Source organism: Onychomys torridus, chromosome 11, assembly GCF_903995425.1.
Source record: "Onychomys torridus chromosome 11, mOncTor1.1, whole genome shotgun sequence".
In the NCBI taxonomy this organism is placed as follows: Eukaryota; Metazoa; Chordata; class Mammalia; order Rodentia; family Cricetidae; genus Onychomys; species Onychomys torridus.
The window spans coordinates 57,788,213-57,807,384 of NC_050453.1; the positions used below are offsets into that span (position 1 = coordinate 57,788,213).

The 19,172-nt window shown below is 48.7% G+C and overlaps 1 protein-coding gene across 1 annotated transcript in view; it reads left to right on the forward strand.

Moving 5' to 3' along the window:
- Positions 1-1,121: 1,121 nt before the first annotated feature.
- The window catches only part of Nav1 (neuron navigator 1), a 259,488-nt gene continuing 241,437 nt past the window's right edge, over positions 1,122-19,172 (forward strand). Inside the window, 1 exon segment of the mRNA XM_036202429.1 lies at positions 1,122-1,509. The gene's annotated coding sequence lies outside the window, so the exon portion shown is untranslated.

Genomic DNA, 19,172 nt, shown 5'->3' on the forward strand with positions numbered 1-19,172 from the left:
CTTGTTAAAGATCCAGTAAGAGCAGACTCTAAATGCCTGCCTTCAAAGCCCACGCCTTTAGCCAGTACACACAGAGCAAGGGCTCATCTCGGGCATTATTCTGCAGCCCTCTCGTCCCTCCAAAGGACAATGCACTCCTTTCGTGGACAAAAATTATGTTACGTTCATTTCCCTGACCATCTGGGAAGGCCACTGTCTACTTCTCATCCTATGTCTCTGGGTGTGGGCTCGGGCAGGAATCTGGGGGTTTAATCCTGCCTATTCCAAGACCTCCTAGTTAGTCAGCATTTTGCTTTCTCTCCACTTCCCAATCTCCAACCCCAGCACTTTGAAAATAAATCAATCTTCCTGACTGTTAGCTGGAGCTGGGAGAAGGTGAAGAAGATCCTCCTCACATGCAGAGTCCCTGATGGCAGGTGCTCCCTCTCACACACAGCTCCGGGCCTGAGCAAGAGCACAGTCTACCTGATTTCCGCTTGTGTGCTTGCTGCGGAGTCTGGAAGCCCCCGGCTCAAGGAGGAGGCAAGCGCCTTAAACTCACGTCCCAGCCCCGCAGACAGTTGCACGAGGTTGTGGGTAAAGCCTTGTCATTTCCCTCTTCCTTCTCCTCCTCCTCCTCCCCCTCCCACTTCTCTGGAAGAAGGGTGGGCTGCACCAGGAGCAGAAAGGTGGGGAAAGCCGGTTAACTGAAACGTCTACATTTTGCTAGATAGTTCCAGGGCATCTCCTCACCTCTCACCCAAGGGTCGCAGCTCAGCTATCACGACCCTTGCAGGGTTCCAAAGTGGAAGGAAATGGACTCTCACCGATCCATCCGCACTACTTCTCTGAGGTAGCTAGAGGACTTGGGCAGTAGGACCCCCTCCTGGAAGTAGTGGCGGCGGGTCCTGGGGTAAAGGAAAGGCTCAATTGTGCTAAGGCTTCCTGCCCTGACAACTCCCGGCGTAGCCCCCGCCACGCAGCAGCCGCCTTTCTGCGGCGGGCCGGCTGGGGAGGCGGGGCGGGAAGGCTAACGCAGGAAAGGGTTACGGGAATAGCTTTCCAATGACAAAGTCTGGAAGGGACCCATGCCTCCGCCCCTCTGCGGGTTAAGCTGGCACAGTCCAGGGGAGGAAAGCGAGGGCGATCCGCAGCCGGGCCTCCCCTCCCGCCCACCTCCAGCCGCGGGCACTCCCAGCTCGGCCCTCCGCGGAGGCAGCCGGCGTGTGCCTAGGGCAGCGGGTCACTAGGCTCCGCCCCCGGCCGCCGGGCCCGGGGGACGGCACTTTGTTCAGGATGCCGCCTCCTTCTCGTCGTGGAGCGGGAGCCCGCGGCCGCCCGAGTGAGAGGCTGGAGGCCGGAGCGCACAGCGCCGGCTGAGACTCGCGCGAGGAGCCGCCCGGGCCCCGGGAAGCCCGGGGGAACTTTCTGATCTCCAGGAGAGGACGCCCGGCACTGCGCTGCTCGGGCGATGTGCGACTCGGGCGCGGCGGCGGCGCGGACCCAGAACCGGGGACCAGAGGCGCTCCGGTGAGTGGCCCGTACCGGGCGGGCGCCGTGGAGGGGCTGAGCTCTGCTCTTAGCCCGGCTGCAGTCAGCCGGAGGGAGGAGAGTGTGGTGCCCGAGAGAGGCTGCGGGCTGGCGCAGGAGACGCGCGGGATAACAACCGGGATGCTAGCGGCTTCGCGGGAGTGTCTAGACGCCCCTGCTGGACCTTGCGTCTGTCCTGGGGTTGACGACGCTGTGACCTAACCCCAACCCTCTGAGCTTTGGCTTCTCTTCCTAAGAGATACCTGTGGTTTTAAGTGCGCTGAGTTCCTGCAATCAAAGACACTAAATGTTGTGCTATCACACACACACACACAGACACACACACACACACAGAGAGAGAGAGAGAGAGAGAGAGAGAGAGAGAGAGAGAGAGAGAGTCAGACGACCCCCACCCCCACCCCCAAGCACCTAGTTAACTCTTCAAACATCCCAGGAGGCGCTAAAGGAAGAGCTGGGGCAGGTGACCCGGCTGGGCTGTTCCAGAAAATGTACTGCCTCGCCACCTCTACCATCCCCCTGCACCAGGATACGCTGAGAAGCGCCGTCTTCAAGGCTGTTTCTTCTGGCGCCTGCCCAGGACGTCTGGGAGCCTCGAGAGCATCCCGGGAGAGAGAGGAGAGAGGAGAAAAGAGAAGCTGGGAAAATGGGAGGGAGACGCTCACCTGAGGGTGCGGGTGCAGTGCCTGGATTTTTGGGGACCCTTTTAATCGTTAGAGTCTACCCAAACTGGTCATAGGTTAGACAGCCGGCCAAGTCTGCAGATGGCATAAAGGGGAGGAAGGAACTGGGACGGACCTGAGTAATGAGTGGCTGGGGCAGTGCACTAGAGTAATGTCCGCCCAGCAAAGAGGGTTCCTTGTCCCCCAGGGCTGAACACAGGAAAATCAGCTGGTGAGTCAATGAGACTTTGTTAGGACCGTCCGAGAGCGCAGCTGGCGCCGGCTTAAGGGAAGTGCTGGATCCCCCCCTTGATAACACGCTGTTTATCTGGCTTCCTGTTTCAGCCATTGGGATACCATTGGCTGGTTCAAATTCAATGCTGAGAAGCCGGTGGCCAGTTCACCGAGTAAAGGCTGTGGATTTATTACAGACCTTTGCACTGTGAACTATCTCTAATTCCCTGGACTTAGGGTACCCATGTAACTCACTTGTGTTGAGTTAGGAGGACTTCAACACAGACGGTCTCTCCAGAGACTTTGGCTCCCTTCAGTTCTTCCATCTGGCTGGAGAATTGATCTCACACTGCTTTGCGTTTTGGCTGGTACTTTTTTTTTTTTTTTTTTTAAGCTGAGGATCGAACCCAGGGCCTTGCACTTGCTAGGCAAGCACTCTACCACTGAGCTAAATCCCCAACCCATCTTTTTACCTTGCGAAGAGAATGGAAGCCATGTGGATCTCTTCTGAGATGGGCTGGTACACGGAAGACGGGGTTTCTAGGTGAAGTTCTCAGTCAGCCTGGAGTTTCTCTGTCTGTCTGAGCTGTGGACTTGGGATGGGAGAACAAACAGTTCTTCACCTCCCTTGCTCTGGTACTCACGCTTATAAAGTTGCTCCTGGAAGAGAGAGACAGCTGGAGGAAAAGACACGTGTTTGCAGACCTGTGTCAGCCTCCAGGGGCTGTTACGGGAGGTTGCCAGGTGAAGGGGCGTTGCTAATCTGAGCTTCTCCAGCGGGTTTGTCTTAACTCCCTCCGGGCAGGGCTTGGATTTTGCTTTGGATTTTAGACACGTGAAAAATCTTCACGCATGGCTCCCTTCCCTGTAACTCAGTATGACCACTTACAACAGCCAGCACACGGTAGGCGCTTTATAAGTATTTTCCGGTTTCATTAAATTGAAGGGAAAATCTTTTTTTTTTTGGCAGGGTGGGAGGTAGGGGGTGGGTGGGTGGAGGGTTCGAGAACGTAGCTTTGTGCCATTCCTGGGCCGGGCGGTGGTGGCGAATGCCTTTAATCCCAGCACTCGGGAGGCTGAGCCAGGCGGATCTCTGTGAGTTCGAGGCCAGCCTGGTCTACAAAGCGAGATGGGGGGGGCGGATCTTAATGGCACCCAGAGCCCGCCCTTTATTTCACTCAAAGGGCAGGCTGTCAGTTCTTCAGGAGTGATTTGCTCCACTCCCAAAGGGCTTTGGAATCTGGTGTCCCTGTTGAGTCTGGGCCGAGGAAATAGAAAGCAGGAGTGGGTTTGTCCTTCCCTGGCCTGATCTGTCTCCTACCCCAACTTCGTATGAATGATTTCTCCACTCCCAGGCCTCAAGCATGCTAAGCAAAGTGTACACAACTCAGCTCCATCCCAGCCTTCAGTCAGCTTTGGCCCAGTAGGAAAGAGTTTCAGAAAGCATAAAAGTGTCCAGTGCATCTTTTCAAATTTGCTCATCTTTTGCCCTTGATATCACTTCCCCTTCTTCTAAAGCACTTTTGAATTCTTTACAGGGTTTATAATAGGCTGACATTTAAAGTTAAAGAATCTCTGTCTCCCAGCCCAAGCCCTGCTCTCCTCCCTTCAGACCAGAATTCAGGCCTTCTCAAGGAAGGCCTGGGCTTCTGGCCACACTGCTGTGGTGCCTCAGAGCCGACTAGAGCACCAGCCCTCAGCTCTCCTTCCAGAGCTCATTCTCTTTAGTAAAACCAGCTCCCTGCATGCAGATCTCTCTGTCTGTAGTGTTTTCATCCACAGACCTCAGCACACTCCTGAGCTGTTAGCAGGAGAGCAAAGCAGAAACACAGTGGGGGAGGGCTAAGAAGAGCTGTCTCTGGGATGGAACCAACCCTCCAGCTCTCATTCTGTGGGACACTGAGGTCTAAGAAGTGTGGCAATACTTGGCAAACACTTCATCTTGCTGGCCCCTAGTCTCTTATACACACACACACACACACACACACACACACACACGCGCACACACACTCCATTTTTAGTTCCCTTTTTTTTTTTTAGTTCCTTTTCTGATTAAGAGAAAACACACACACACACACACACACACACACACACACACACACACACACATTACCAACTTTTTAAGTGGAAACAGTCCCCTCAGCGAGCAGTTCCCTGGGCCTAATCTCCTAGGAAGGCTGACTCAGGCTTAGTTTCCTCTAAGGGGTCTGGGATTTTGCTTCCCAGCTTCCTGTGACTCCTGAGAAATGAAGGGAGGCAGGATGGCTGCGGCCCAGACCACTCTGAATGGTTCATGGATCTGACTCAGCTTCTAGTACATGTCCTGTGAAGTCCACTATCCTCATCAAATCTATTTGCTCTACTTAATTTTAATATGAGATGCACTAATATGCATGAAAAATCAGAAGCACTGATGCGTGTGCTCACTGAGCACTGTTAATAACAAGATGTTTCCACTTCAAAGGACTACAAGACTATTCTGATGTCCAGTCCTCTGATGCTCCAAACGCTTTCCTAAATGGATTTGTTTCTTAATTCCCTGTTTGGATTATTCCTTGCTGCTATATCTGTGTGCTGATCTCATACATGGCTGAATTTGCCTAGGATTGTTTTTGTGTATGAATCTGGAATTTTCTGTATGTAGGACCACATCCCCTGTGACTAGAGATAGTTTTATGTCTTCCATTCAGATTTAAGTAGGTGTTTTTCTTCCTGGCCCAATTTGTTGGGCTGTAGCTTTCAGGACATTGTCCAGTAGCCATAGTGAGTGCAGGTGCTCCTCTCTAGTTCTCCGTCTTAGGGAAAGGCTTTGTGTCTTCTGCCATCAATTATGACGCCAGCTGGGGGCAAACCATACTTGCCCTTTATCATCTGCTAAGAAGTCACTTCTATTTATAATTTCCTAATTTTTTATTGTGAAAGGATGTTGGATTATCAACTGTTAGTGATCAAGCTAGACTAATAGGTCAGTGCACCCCAGGAATGGTTCTGTCTCTGGGATTATGAGTGTGCACTCGCTTACTCAACTTCTTGTGTGAATTTTGGGAATCTGAATTCAAGTCCTAGTGCACCCTGGACCATCTCCCCAGCTCCTCCAAGGAGTGCTTTTTAGCGGTTTCTTCTGGGGAGGAAGTTGTACATTATTAGCAACTTTAAAAAAATTATTTATTCATTTTTATTTTATGTGCACTGGTGTTTTGCCTGCATGCATGTCTGTGTGAGGGTGTTAAGTCCCCTAGAACTGGAGTTTCAGACAGTTGTGAGCTGTCATGTGGGTGCAGGGAACTGAACCCTGGTCCTCTGGAAGGGCAGCCAATGCTCTTAACTGCTGAGCCATCTCTCCAGCCTCCTTCTTTTTCTTTTTTCAATAATCTGTAATTTTCTGTCACCAAACCAACAGTAAAGAGTGTACCTCAAGTTGGATGGAAGGGGTACCATTTATATTTCTTTATCATTGTGCTTGAAACATTAAAAAACTTTTTTTATTATGGGAAAATATATATGACATAAAATTTATCCATTTAACACTTTTTTTTTTTTCTTTTGAGACAGAGTCTCTCTATATAACCTTGGCCATCCTGGGTTGTAGAGCAGGCTGGCCTCGAATTCACAGAGATCCGCCTGTCTCTGCCTCCCAAGTTCTGGGACTAAAGATGGTACCACCCAGACTGGTTGAACAACTTTTTAAAAGGCAGAGAATTGCTGTATAATACAGACTGGCCTCGAGATCTGAATCCTCCTGCCTCAACCTCCCAAGTGCTGGAGATTGCAAGTGTGTGCTGCCATACCCAGCTTATTTAACCACTCATCACAGCACAGTTTAGTGGCATTAGATGTTTCAGATTGGTCTGTGATCACCACCACTAACTATCTCTAAAGCCTTTTAATCCTCCTCAACTGAAAGCTACCTATTAAAGATTAACCCCCAGCTGCACAGCACAGGCTTTAAACCCCAGCACTTAGAAGATTGATGCAGGAGGACATGGAGTTTGAGTACTGTCGGGACTATAGAGCAAGCCCTTGTCTCAAAAATTTCACAAGTAAATAAGTAAATGAAACTAAATAATGAATAAAACCTCCTTTTACCTCTCATCCCATCTTCTGGCAAACAAATTGTGACACTTTTTTTTTTTAATTGTTGTGTTTTGTTTTTTGTTTGTTTGTTTGGTTGGTTTTTCAAGACAGGGTTTCTCTGTGTAGCCTTGGCTATCCTGGAACTTTCTCTGTAGACCAGGCTAGCGTCGGACTTACAGGGATCCTCCTGCCTCTGCCTCCAGAGTGCTGGGGTTAAAGGTGTGCACCACCACAGTCCAGCTAGTGAACACTTTTTAATGACCAGGAGAGTAAGTGCTTTAAGAATCATAGGGTTGAGGTATCCTCTCCTCTGATCTTTCAGTCTTCCAGAGTGTCCCTCGTGTCCAGACATGACTGCCTCGGATTAGACACGCGCCGACGATGTGTGACCATTCCAAAGCCCCGAGTGACCTTCCCTTCCTCTGGCTGTGATTTTTCCTCCTGCTTTTCTTTTCCCTTCAGCCAGGGACCTTTTAAACATTACTGCCTTCTGGACCCATCCCCAGAGACTCAGCTTCAATTAGAATGGAATATGGCTTCAGTACCTATCATTAAAAAAAACAAAAAACAATAACAACAACAAAAAACAAACAAACAAAAAACAAAACAAAACAAAAAAACCTCCCCTGGTAATTCCCATGCTGTCTGAGGGTCAGCCGTACAACTGGCTGAGCTGATTGACTGACTGGACAATGACAGTCCCCTCCCATCTGGTCAACAGTACTGACCCACTTTACATCCCTTCACTAATTTTAAAATCTATGTACACACAGATTAATGGCATCTTCCATAGAATGAAACTTTCCAAGCTGAAAAGAGCATTAGTCATGTGGCTGTACCCCTTCTCCTTCATAAGGTCTCCCCTTCTAGTGCTGATCCAGCGACATCTCTGTTACTGGGGACACCTAACAACATCGCTGTAATCGACTTATTTCCTATTTGACGGTTCCTCTTTCCGAGTTCCTCTTTGTATTAATCTATCATGATTGTGACCTATACCCCTTGGTGGAAAACACCAAAATGTTAGTGAGTGTCATCAAAATGCATCCCCAAATTAGGTGTGGGGTATTCAAATTAAGCTATGCAAGATGAATGTAATTACCTGCAAAATGCCACCTTTTCGCCATTTGAAAAGAGCTCCCATGTCCCTGCCCTCCTCCCTACCGCTTGGTCTCACCAGCCCTGCGGAGCATCACTTGATGTATTAGCAGGGACATTCAGAGAAGACGCATGATATACTAAGAAGATTTTGAGGCAGCCTTGAAGTCACAGTCCATGTCTTGACTTGGGGTGTAAAGTCTAGCCTATGGGAGTATCCAGCAGATATTGACAACTGAAATCACAACCTCCGCATTTGCACCATTATTTCTGTACCACCTTAGGCAGGCCACAGAACCTGGTGGAGACTGCTGCTTCTCCATAAAAAGTGAAATGAAAATATCCAACTCACGGGACATTCGCAGCTCTCCTGATCTCACCCTCCACTCCTACCCTACATATGGATGTACACACCACACAGAGATGCTCCCAAACTGACAAGTGTGTGGAAAATAGCTAGTGACTGCATGAATTGGGTTCATGAAAGACCTGACCCAGTCCCTGGGATGCTAAAGGTGCGTGTTCAACAAAAGCCAGAGTCTTCCTCTTCCCTCTCTCTTATTCTACTCAGCACCCTTGGAACAAACTACAGTTCATGTCTGCACGTGTTCAGAAAAGCAGCACATGAGCTTCCTGTGCAGGTGATCTGAAGGCGCTTCACCCAGTAGAACCTACTTGGCAAAGCAGGGGTTTACCCCCTCCTCCGTTGTAGATTGAAAACCGGAGAAGTGGATTGCCTAAGAAGGGATAAAAGAGGGCATAAAGCAACAAAAGTCTGACTGGATCTTTTGCTCATTTTATTTTGGTGTTATCTAATGTGGGGGAATATATTTCCAGCATAGCCCAGACCAGGTCTTCAATAAATTATTGCTAGAGTCAATGCCCCATGCCTGTTTCCCCAGCTCATTGGTGCAGATAATTAAGTTGACTGGAAAGGAGTACCAGGGCTCCTGGTAGTGCCAAGACGCCAACTGTTCTCTTCTTGCCTGCCCCGAACAAAGGAGAGACAGCTGATGAGACACACATGGAGGAGGCCCGGCCAGGACCATAGCTGGGCATCTGCCTCCTGGTCTGCTCGGGTGGTTCTGGGAAGTCACCTGGTTTTCTTTCCCCAAAGCTTTGGAGGGGCCTGATTGTGTGGGAGACCTGGATGCTCCCATGGGTTGCCCATTGGCTCCCAGACCACCGAGCCTGCATAACCTCCTGGGCACTGTGAGCTTTAAGAGGGCAGCTGTGAAGCTGTGTTCAGAGTGGAGGCTGTGTCCTCAGGGTGCCAGGGAAGGGAGCTAGGAAACAATCAATGTGCTCTTCCATATCAGTTTCCCCAACAAGGTTTGTTTAGAAAGGACAAACCAGGACAGAACAGAGAGCATCCCATTGCCGTCCTAACATTTCCTACCTGTATCCTCTGGCTCTTTTATATACAAGGAAGAAGGAGGAAGCTCTTAGGGATTACTATATATGGAGAGATTCAATTATATATAGAAAATACAGACTTATATAAATACACATATGTAGAGAGTGTTGTAACACAATGCCAACAGTAATTTTAGACATTTAATATAAATAGAGGCTTTTGAAAATCATTGTTGAGATCATCATACTCAACCCCTAAAATATTTAGCTGTTTCCCAAGAAGAGTGACATTCTCTTACATACCCACTGTACCTGAATCTTACCCAGTAAAATTGGATCTAACAGAATTGGGCCCTACACAAATTCCTAGGCTGTTCTCCGAGTGCATAGAGGGCTGTGCATTTTTTTTTCTTAATCAACTGGCTGCTGTGTTGAGGCCTGAAATTGAAGTTTTCTCTCCTGGAAGAAGGGTCAGAGTCTTTTCAATGGGGATCATGATATCCTGGATTAAGAGCACACTATTTATTTATTTATTTATTTATTTATTTAGAGATAGGTTTTTTTTTTGTTGTTTTTTGTTTTTTTTGTTGTTTTTGTTTTTGTTTTCTATATAGCCCTAGGATGGCCTTGAACTCATGGGCTTAAGCCTCTTGAGTAGCTGAGACTATAGTCATGGTGAGCTGAGAAATGTTTTAATTTATATCACTCAATTCAATCTTTCCAATCACTAAGAAAGATAGTTGCTAGTATTCACTCCATTTCACTAGTAAGGAAGTCACAATGCAGTCACCTAAGTTATCCAAAGAGTATGAGCCATTATGACCATTCATGCTGCATGCCAGGCTGTAAGTACAGAAGAGGATGACCATGGACTTGTAAAAGGCCAGGTGGCATTCACGTTCACTAGCCTCTCCTCAAGGTCTGATGGGACGCTTGGTCACACTGGGTGGGCTTTAGTGTAAACACCTGTCTTTACTCTTTCTGACCGGGAGTGATAGACATTATCTAACAGTGAATGATTTGTATAGCATCGAAAGTTCAGGCAAATAAATAGCCAAAGAGCTAAGGACAGGAAAGATTTTAGGTAGTAAGGCAGGGTTAGGAGGAGGCGGGACAGGAAACGATTGCTTGCTGTTGAAAAGCATGTTCCGATTATAGTTGGGACAACAGCACACTGTGGATTCATTTCTCATTTCAAAGTGCAGAAAAGGGAAGAGGACACAGGCCTGGTCTAGAGACACTTTCCTGCAACACTGACCTGGGCCAGAGTTTTTAGTAGTAATTTTGCTAGAGCATTCATTTCGAAGATCTTTAAGACTTATTTTTTTTGTTATTATTTTTATTAGGATTAGAGACTGAACCCAGTGCCTCAGGTGTGTTAATCATATATGCTCTATCAATGACCCAAACTTCCAGCCCCAAAGCTGTCTGAAGCTGAATATAATGGTACAACTTTGTGATCTCAGCACTCGGGAAGCCGAGACAAGGATTGCCTCAAGTCTGAGGCCAACCTGGACTACACAGAGAGTACCAAACCCTGTCTACACACACACACACACACACACACACACACACACACACACACACACACACAATCATATTGCTAATTTTGTTTTTTCTGCTCATTGTTACTCAGATAGTAAAAATAAATAGATAGATAGGTAAATGGTTGTGCTTTGGGTTCTGTTTCTTGTTTTCTCATCAGAATGGAGAATAACTGTTATAAAGTTAGGACTGTGTCAGATTGACAACTCATTAAAATCTCTTTGCTAAAATATTTAACTAGTCGGAAGCTAATAAGTGGGCCACCCGCCTTTTACACAGCTATGCAGTCCAGCCCTGCTGTCACTCATGACCAGAATGCCGTCACAAACATACCCATCGCCCCTCTGAGTCATTTCCCACTTCCTCTTGCCAGTAGAGAAATCAAAGGCCGGTAGAGAGAGATCTAGAAAATGATCACATGGTTGGGGTGCCTGTGGGAAGTGCATGAGAAGAGCTGCCACCCAGTTGCCTGCAGAGACTGTGACCTCTGCACCCGCATGCAAGCCTAGACAAAGGCCTCTGTGTTTGGGGTGATGGGTTGGGGCTGTGAGAGGCTGCTGAGGCCAGAGCAGGGCTGTGGACATGGGCGTAGCCAATGCCCGCACACAGTAGGGGCTCAGGAAACATTTACAGATTGGTTACTTGAGGATCAAAGATACCTATAAACTCTACTGAGGTGAGGGCCAGGCAGGAAAGACTGTCCTTCCCCTTTCTCAGCCCACAGGAGTAGCCTGGATCCTGACTTCCTCTGGCAGTCTTGGAGGCCACCTCCTTGCTTCCTCAGGCTCTCTTTGCTGTTGGGTCTCTGAAGTGTGATTTAAAAAAAATTGGGTATGGTGGTGCACCCCTTTGATCCCAGAACTCCAGAGGCAGAGGCAGGAGGATCTCAGTGAGTTTGAAGCTAGCCTGGTCTACAAAGCAAGTTCTAGGACAGCCAGAACTGTTAGACAGAGAAACCCTGTCTCACCCCTCATCCTCTCCCCCCCAAAATATACATGCCTCTCTTGGGTTCCTGTAACTTTCCTGACCTTCAATTTCCTCATCTAAAGGACAGGGATGGTATTACTTGCTACACCGAATTAAGATGTTCTAGGTTCTGGAGGTAGGACCTGATCTTCTAGTACAAAGTGGGTGCTCGTCATACCCATTGGCACTGATCTGCAATTCAGGGCTCCATGCTCCTTCGCTAACAGTTGGTCCTGCTGAAGATCTGTACTGGACAGGAAAGCGACCGAACAAACTCAGTGTTGCATCCAGCATTCAGCCCCACCCCTGCAGACTATTCTTCTGGGAGGATTTCTTCCCAATAGGGTATTTATGCATCAGTCGTGGGGTCAGAGGGATAGAGTAGGAGAGCATTCAGTGCCAGCTCTGAGAGGTGAGGTCCCTCTGGGCCCACTGGGCTCCACACTGCACTGCAGACCAAGTGTGTGTGTGTGTGTGTGTGTGTGTGTGTGTGTGTGTGTGTGTGTGTGTGTATGGTGTGTGTGTGTGTATGGTGTGTGTGTGTGTATGGTGTGTGTGTGTGTATGTGTGTGTGTGTGTGTGTGTGTGTGTGTGTGTGTGTGCTGAGTGTGGCCTGGGGTTTTGTTTAGCAAGACTGGCCCTTTATCTGGTCCAGTCTGTGTTTCAGAGTATTACAAATAGCACTGCCTTCGGAAGGAGGAGTCACAGATGTGGCTGAGGTAAAGAATGTGGGAAGATAGGAGATTTGAAATGGTGAACTCCAGGCTGGTCAACCAAAAGACAGATGGGGTCCATCTCCATAACAATAGGACATCCCAGAGCACTCAGTCTGATGCCTCTGAGGCAGAGGTCTGCTTTGCAAAGCTAGAAAGAGCTAGGCTCAGTCGTCCATGGGCCAAGGTTATTGCTCCGTTTGCTTCCACCTGCTTCTGTGGTAAGCCTGGCCAGAGACCTGAACAAGCCTTGCAAGGTTCATAGAGGGAAATGGGAGCCCCCAGCTCCTGGCAGCCTTCCCAAATCCAGTGCTCCCAGTTAGACTTCTGCAGAAATAAGAAGGAAGGACCCTTCCTTTTCTTTATTCTATTTGATTTTAATTTTAATCAAGATATAATTTACCAACAGTGGTGTGCACAGATCTTAAGTGTCGGGTTGGATGTATTTTCGATAAATATTATATAGACATATACCCCACACCCTCATGAGACACAGCAGTTCCAAGAGCCTATTTTCTCTCCTGTTTCTTTCATCGCAGACACCCCACCCCCAGCTGTGTCACTGATGGTTTGTACCCCCATAAATTGGCGTTGCCTATCAATGAATTTCATAGGAGTGAGTAGTGTGGTATGTTCTAGCTTGAGTCTCACTTCTTAGCACAGCATAATTTTCTTACAGGTAAAGGATATTTCTTAGCTCAGCCAAGTAGTATAGACTCATTGGTGTTGAGCTGTGTGGGGTTTGGTTTGCATTGTTTCTGAGACAGAGTCTCACGGTGTAGTCCAGGCTGGCCTCAAACTCATAGCAATCCTCCTGCCTCAGCTTCCTACATGCTGGGATTGCAGACATGAGCCACCACACTTGGCCACTTTGCCCCTCCTCCTCCCTCTCCAAACCCTGCCCCCTCTCAGAAAGCCCACCAAAAAGACAGCCCCTCCCCTGGAGCTGCTCCAGATCACACCTACAGGGTATTTAAGTTCCAGTCCCTGGACCTGACACGTGATGTCTCCTCCTCCCTCCCCTGCCTCACTTCTAGGGGGCTTGAGAATCACAGGGGCGGGGAGGGGTGATTTGCTCATTAAACCTGGACTTTTAATTCGGCTTGATCTGGCTTATTGCGTTGGAGAAACCTGCTACCCGGGATCCAAAAATACTTATCAGAAAGTGCCACAGTTTATTTACAGGGAATTCTTTAATTATATCATCAGGCGACTGTGGTATCCGCCAAGGTTTTGAGAATTAAGATGCACTTAACCTAGGGAGATGGGTATAGTCTTTGTACTTGAGAGGCTGAAGTCAGGGGAATCACAAGTTGTAGGCAAGCCTGGGCTCCATTGTCAGTTTGAGGCCAGCCTGGGCAATCTAATGAGACCCTGAACCATGGGGCGGGGGAGAAAAGCTATGCTGGTCCTTAGGGGAATCCGGAAGTTTTCATGGCAACTTTGTTTCCAGGCCGTCTTCCAATCTTAATTCTTATGGTGACCTTCCTTTCTTCCATGGACTGCAGCCATCTTCACCCATGAATGTGCACATCCCTGGTGGAGGGGCCCTGCTTTCTCCATCAGACAGAGCGCTGCTCACTGGCCTGTATTGAGCTGGCACATGTCACCAGGCAGGAGTGTCTGTCCCTGCCTGTGAAGAACAAAGGGGCATGATCAGGATGTGATGATCATTTCGGTGATGGGGAGGGATGGAGACCCAGACCAGGGCGGGTAAACAGGAATATTGTTCCACGCAGTCCTTACATTGACTGTGCTTGGTGGGGAACTCAGCTCTCAGTGTGGAATCTGATGCGTGGTGGGCATTTGATAAAGATGTGCTGATGGACTAATGGTCTGGAAGAGGGGAGTTGGGCCAACAAACCCACTGTCACACTCCTGTGCTGGAAGGTCTGAGCTTGGGGAGCCCTGCTGGGAGAGGAGGGGTGGGTGAGGTTTCACAAAGGGAAACCCAGCAGGGTGGGGTGATTGTGGAGTGTGCGAGGGACACAATGGTTGGAGAGTCAAGAGCTGGAGCAGGAGCAGTATTTTTAGAGGATCACTGGACCGTGTTTCCTGGGGCTGGAAAGATGGATGGCTCTTCTTGCTAAGGACCTGAGTTTGTTTCCCAGCACCTACAGGGTGGCTTACGACCATCTGTAATTCCAGTTCCAGAGGTCCAATGCCTTCTTCTGGCCTCCGGGCCAGGTGGTGCACATACATACATACATGCAGGCAAAACACTCATACATGTAAAATAGCAACTAAATATTCTTGATTTTTAAAAAGCTTTAGTCATATGTAGGTCACTCCAGCCCCAAAAAAGTAAATCTAAAAAAAAAAAAAGCTTGTCATGGTGGTCCATCCTTTAATCCCAGCACTTGTGAGACAGAGACAGGCAGATCTCTGTGAGTTCAAGGCCAGCCTGGTCTACATAGAGAGTTCCAAATCAGCCAGGGTTACATGGTAGATACTATCTCAAAAACAAACAAATAAACAAAAAAAGCTATTTTTAAAAGTTTCTTGAAAAATTAAACAACAAGACCCACAAATCCCAGGAATTCTTTGTTTAAATTTTAGCAACTGGAAGTCCAAAATCAAGATGCCAGCAGGGCAAGGGCTAGAGAGCTAGCTCAGGGTTAAGAGCCCTGACTGTTCTTCCAGAGAACCCATGCTCAGTTTCCAGAACCTACCTGGTGTCTCACACCTGTATGTAACTTCTGTTCCAGAGGATTCCACATCATCTTCTTGCCTTTGTGGGTACCAGGCGCCAACATGATACACAGACATACATGTAGACACAACACCCTTAAACATAAAAATAAATAAATCTTTTAAAGATATTAGTAGGGTCACATTCCATGACACCCATAATGAAGAAGCCCTTCTTGCCTCTTCTAGTTTACAGAGTTTGCCAGGAGGCCTCCCTTGGTCTGTAGATCCATCATTCCAGCCTCTGTCCCCATTACTATGTGGCCGTGGTCTCCATGAGGTCCTCATATCATCTTGTTACTGTGTGAGTCTATGTCCAAATCTCCCTCTTGTTAGTACAAAGGTCATACTGTGTAAGGGGCCCTCCCCAACTTCAGCATGACCTCATTTTAACCAATTATATCTGCCATGACCCTACTCCAAATAAAACCACATTCTGCGTTCAACTGTCTTTATTGGTGACACATTCAGCCCACCCAAAAGATACCACCACTGGGGTAATCCTTTGTAGTTGTGAGGTGTTAAGCAAGAGTCAAGGAATTTTAGCCTAGGGCATGACTGAACTGTCTTATGGGACTGAATTCAAATAAATATCTCTGGATGTCTTTCATACAAAACGAACCTTAGGACCACCCCACATATAGAACCTGTGATTCTGCCTCTGAGGTTTGGGGTCTAAGGCATTGGGAAAGTTGTGGGACCCCTGAAGATGTAGACATCAGCAAGGAAACCCCGTTTGGAATTTAGGAGATGCTTTGAAGCTTCTAGGCTCCAAACTCATTTGTAATCTCAGGCTGCTCTTCTTTGTGAGACCATGGAAAGCCCCAGGGTCCTCCACCCCAAATCTGTGCCGTGGTCCCTTTCTTGGTGATGTCTACAAGGAGGGATCCATGCTATAAATAGCACCCCACATCCAAAAGCCTTCTTCCTGTGCAGGAAACACAGCGGGCTAATGGGGAGGAAAAAGGTGTTTCCGGAAGAGAGGACAGGAAAGAGAAGCCAAGCAGGGGGGGGGGGGGGCAGTTCCCGGGTGCTGGAGGGGAAGTGTGATGACCAGCTCAGCAGGCCTATGGAGGTTTGGTGCCAGCTTCTGGTGCTGTCATGAGACCCTGCCTGGGGCCTGTCATTCAAGAACTTCTTGAGAACAATCAGATCCTTATGATGAGTTTAGGCTGGGGAATTGGGAGTGCAGGGCCAAGAGAGAGATATACGTGCTGTATTCACTGAACATTTGCTGTTTGTCATTTTAGGACTAGGTAGGTGTTAATAACAAGCAATTTGAGATACTTTTCATAAGAGTGGTTGTTAAGAAGCCAATGATCACACCCTAGGTGTAGTAAGTACAGCAGAGGCAGTCCAGAGTCCTGGAGGACAGGAAACAGTACCAACTGGAGTGGCAGGAAAGCTCTGGGAGATGGGATCTCCTCCTGGGCTTGTAGGAATCCAATCAATCCCAGGGAAGGAAGCTGGAGGCTTCTAGGTGGGGAGGAGGTAGGTGTGGAGGTGAGTGGGTGGTGGGGAGGTAGGTGTGAAGGTAAGTGGGTGATGGGGAGGTAGGTGTGGAGGTGAGTGGGTGATGGGGAGGTAGGGTGGAGATAAGCAGATGGTGGGGAGGTAGGTGTGGAGATAAGCAGATGGTGGGGAGGTAGGTGTGGAGGTGAGTGGGTGGTGGGGAGGTAGGTGTGGAGGTGAGTGGGTGGTGTCATCTAGCAGTCCCTAGACACTGTCCTTTCTCCTGGCCCTCTCTTGTGCCACCTTGAACTGTAACTTGGAGACCACAGAACAGTTCTTATCCCTCCATGGACCCTGGGTGGAACTCAGGACCCTTTGTCCCTGTCTGGACATACTCCATTGCCTGTAGAGAGAACATGGGAATGGAGTGACTGCACTCAAAGGTCAGCTCATGAGGAAGCCCAAGCACCTGTCACTGAGAAGAGTCAGAGACCTGACGAAGGGTTCCATGGGGCAACCATCACAGGGGAAGCTCAGGCCTGTGGGCTCATTTCTAGTGCAGAGGGCATTTGAGTCATCCAGTGACCCTGCAACCCTGACTCCTGGCTCTCCAGCCCTCTGTGACACTGCCAAACCACAGGCCCCCTTAGCAGCGGAGATGCAGATGGGATGCTGTTTCTGTAAGGAAACCCTAGAGGAGTCAGCCCTAGTATCAAGTTCAGATTCCTCTGCATTCCCACGGTAGCAACAGTGATGTTGAAATGCAATATTCCCACCCCCATCCTTCAAACCAGGGTGGTTTGTGATTAGAGTCCAGGCAGGATCCCAGGGCCTCTGAGGAGCCTGGGCAAATTTCAGCCCTGTTTCCTGTTTTATAAAACAGTCTACAGTGGTTCTGGAAGAAAAACAAAAGCTTGGCATATGTGCTTATCCAGTGTCCCCTAACCTACATCCCAGTGGCCTTGTGCCCAAACCCAGAGGCAACTTCAGGAGACCATTAAGGCTTGCTTTCAGGTTGTCTGCCCTCCATGGGATGACCACTTATGGAGTTGTGCTGTGGCCATGGAGGCCCCTGGAGTCCACTTCAGGGAGAATTAGGCCAGAAGTCACCTAGCTACCAACTCCACCTTCTCGCTGAACACCTTCCTCTGCTGGTAATCACCTGCCGGCAGATATCACTTCATCTTCCCCACATGCACACGAGTTCACTGAGGCCAGCTTGCTTACACCACTTACATTGGGAAGAATATGCCATTGCCCAGGAAATCACTGGCTGGATTCCAGTCCCATTTTACTGTAATTATGTTGAGAAAGGGTGGGCATGACTAAGAAGAGATGAAGAGAAAAAGAAAAGAGGCACTTAGGTAATTTCTATGGCTTCTGCAGAAAGACAAAGGGATACCCCAGAAGCTACAGAATAGATGCTGTCTCTGTGTCGTGCCGTGTGGTACCCTAGATGTTGTCTCTGTGCTGTGCTGTGTGGTACCCGAGATGGGAATGGTGTCTTGTGTGAGGTTCTTGAAGGTGCAGGAAGGAGGCAACATGGGCCTCCAAAAACAAGCAAATGAAAAACAAAGCTCAGCTAACACAGTAGAAGGGGCTTGGATAGGTAGCTCAGTGGTTAGGAGTTCCTGATTCTCCCACAAAGGATCCTTGTTTAGCTACCAGCACCCACATTAGATGCCTCATTACAGCCTGTAACTCCACCTCTAGGGGATCCAGCACCCTCTTCTGGCCTCCGCAGACACTGCCATGCACGTGACATACACTCACACACACATACTCCCACATATACATACACATACATAAAAATAAAATGAGATAATAAGACCATAAAGCCAGTGTCAGAATAAGGATAGAGCAGAAGCGTGTTCCTATGTTTCTGACACTTTCCAGGTGTGTATGTGACCTTTGTGTTTGTAACTTTGTATGTAAGGTGTGCCTCTCCTGTCTTTGAACCTTCATCGGTAACATGGGGCTAACTTTAACCTGCTACCTGGGCAGCCTAGTCCATGGGCACAGAATGGAGGTTGTCTGGATAACACGCTTAGCACCAGGCTTGTGGAAACTGGAGGTTATTGACAAATGGTAGGTTATGAGCAAGACACTTGACCTTCCGAGGCCCGACCTTCCTCTCTCTAAATGGGGCTTTGGTCATGGTCTCTTTGGTCCTGCCGAGAGACTGTGGCTGCACACTTGGCATGAAATGGGTCCTCAGTCAGTGAATGCTTCCTGCCTTAGGGGATGTTTGGTCCCCTATGGAGTGACTAGAAGCAGGACCTCATCCTCAAAGAAGCCTATATTGTGGCTTTTGAGCCTCGGTATAGGGAGGGAGGCTTAGGCCTTTCCTCTAGCAGAGTTAGTTTCTCAGACAGGAGAGCGGAGAGTTTTGACAGAGAGGAGCAGATGCTGTAGCCAGATGAGGGCTTTCACAGACGGTGTTCCTTGACTGTGGAAGAAGCACTGGCCTTCTCTCTCCTAGGTGGGTTTGGTTTAGAAGCTTGCAAAAACAGTGCGGTGTCCTCCTCCACTTCCTTTAGCGTAGGATGAAGCCAGCTGACACTAGCGTGTATCTAAAGGCCTGGATGAGATTCTGGGAAAGGCAGATAGGAAATCTGGCTCATCCTTTGTCCTCATGTTCTCGCATCATTCTGTGACTACCACAAGAGGGCGCAGTTGCCCAGCACAACCCACAGGATTCCCACGCCCTCCTCTGCAGCAGCCAGCTGGCCCCTGCGTCATCTGGGCTGGGAAAAGCAGCCAGGCTTAGCCACTCAACTCTAGAGTAGATGAAAGACTGGGGGTGGGAGCCTTGGGTGGGGCAGCTCTGCACTACATGGAAAAACTAGGTAGG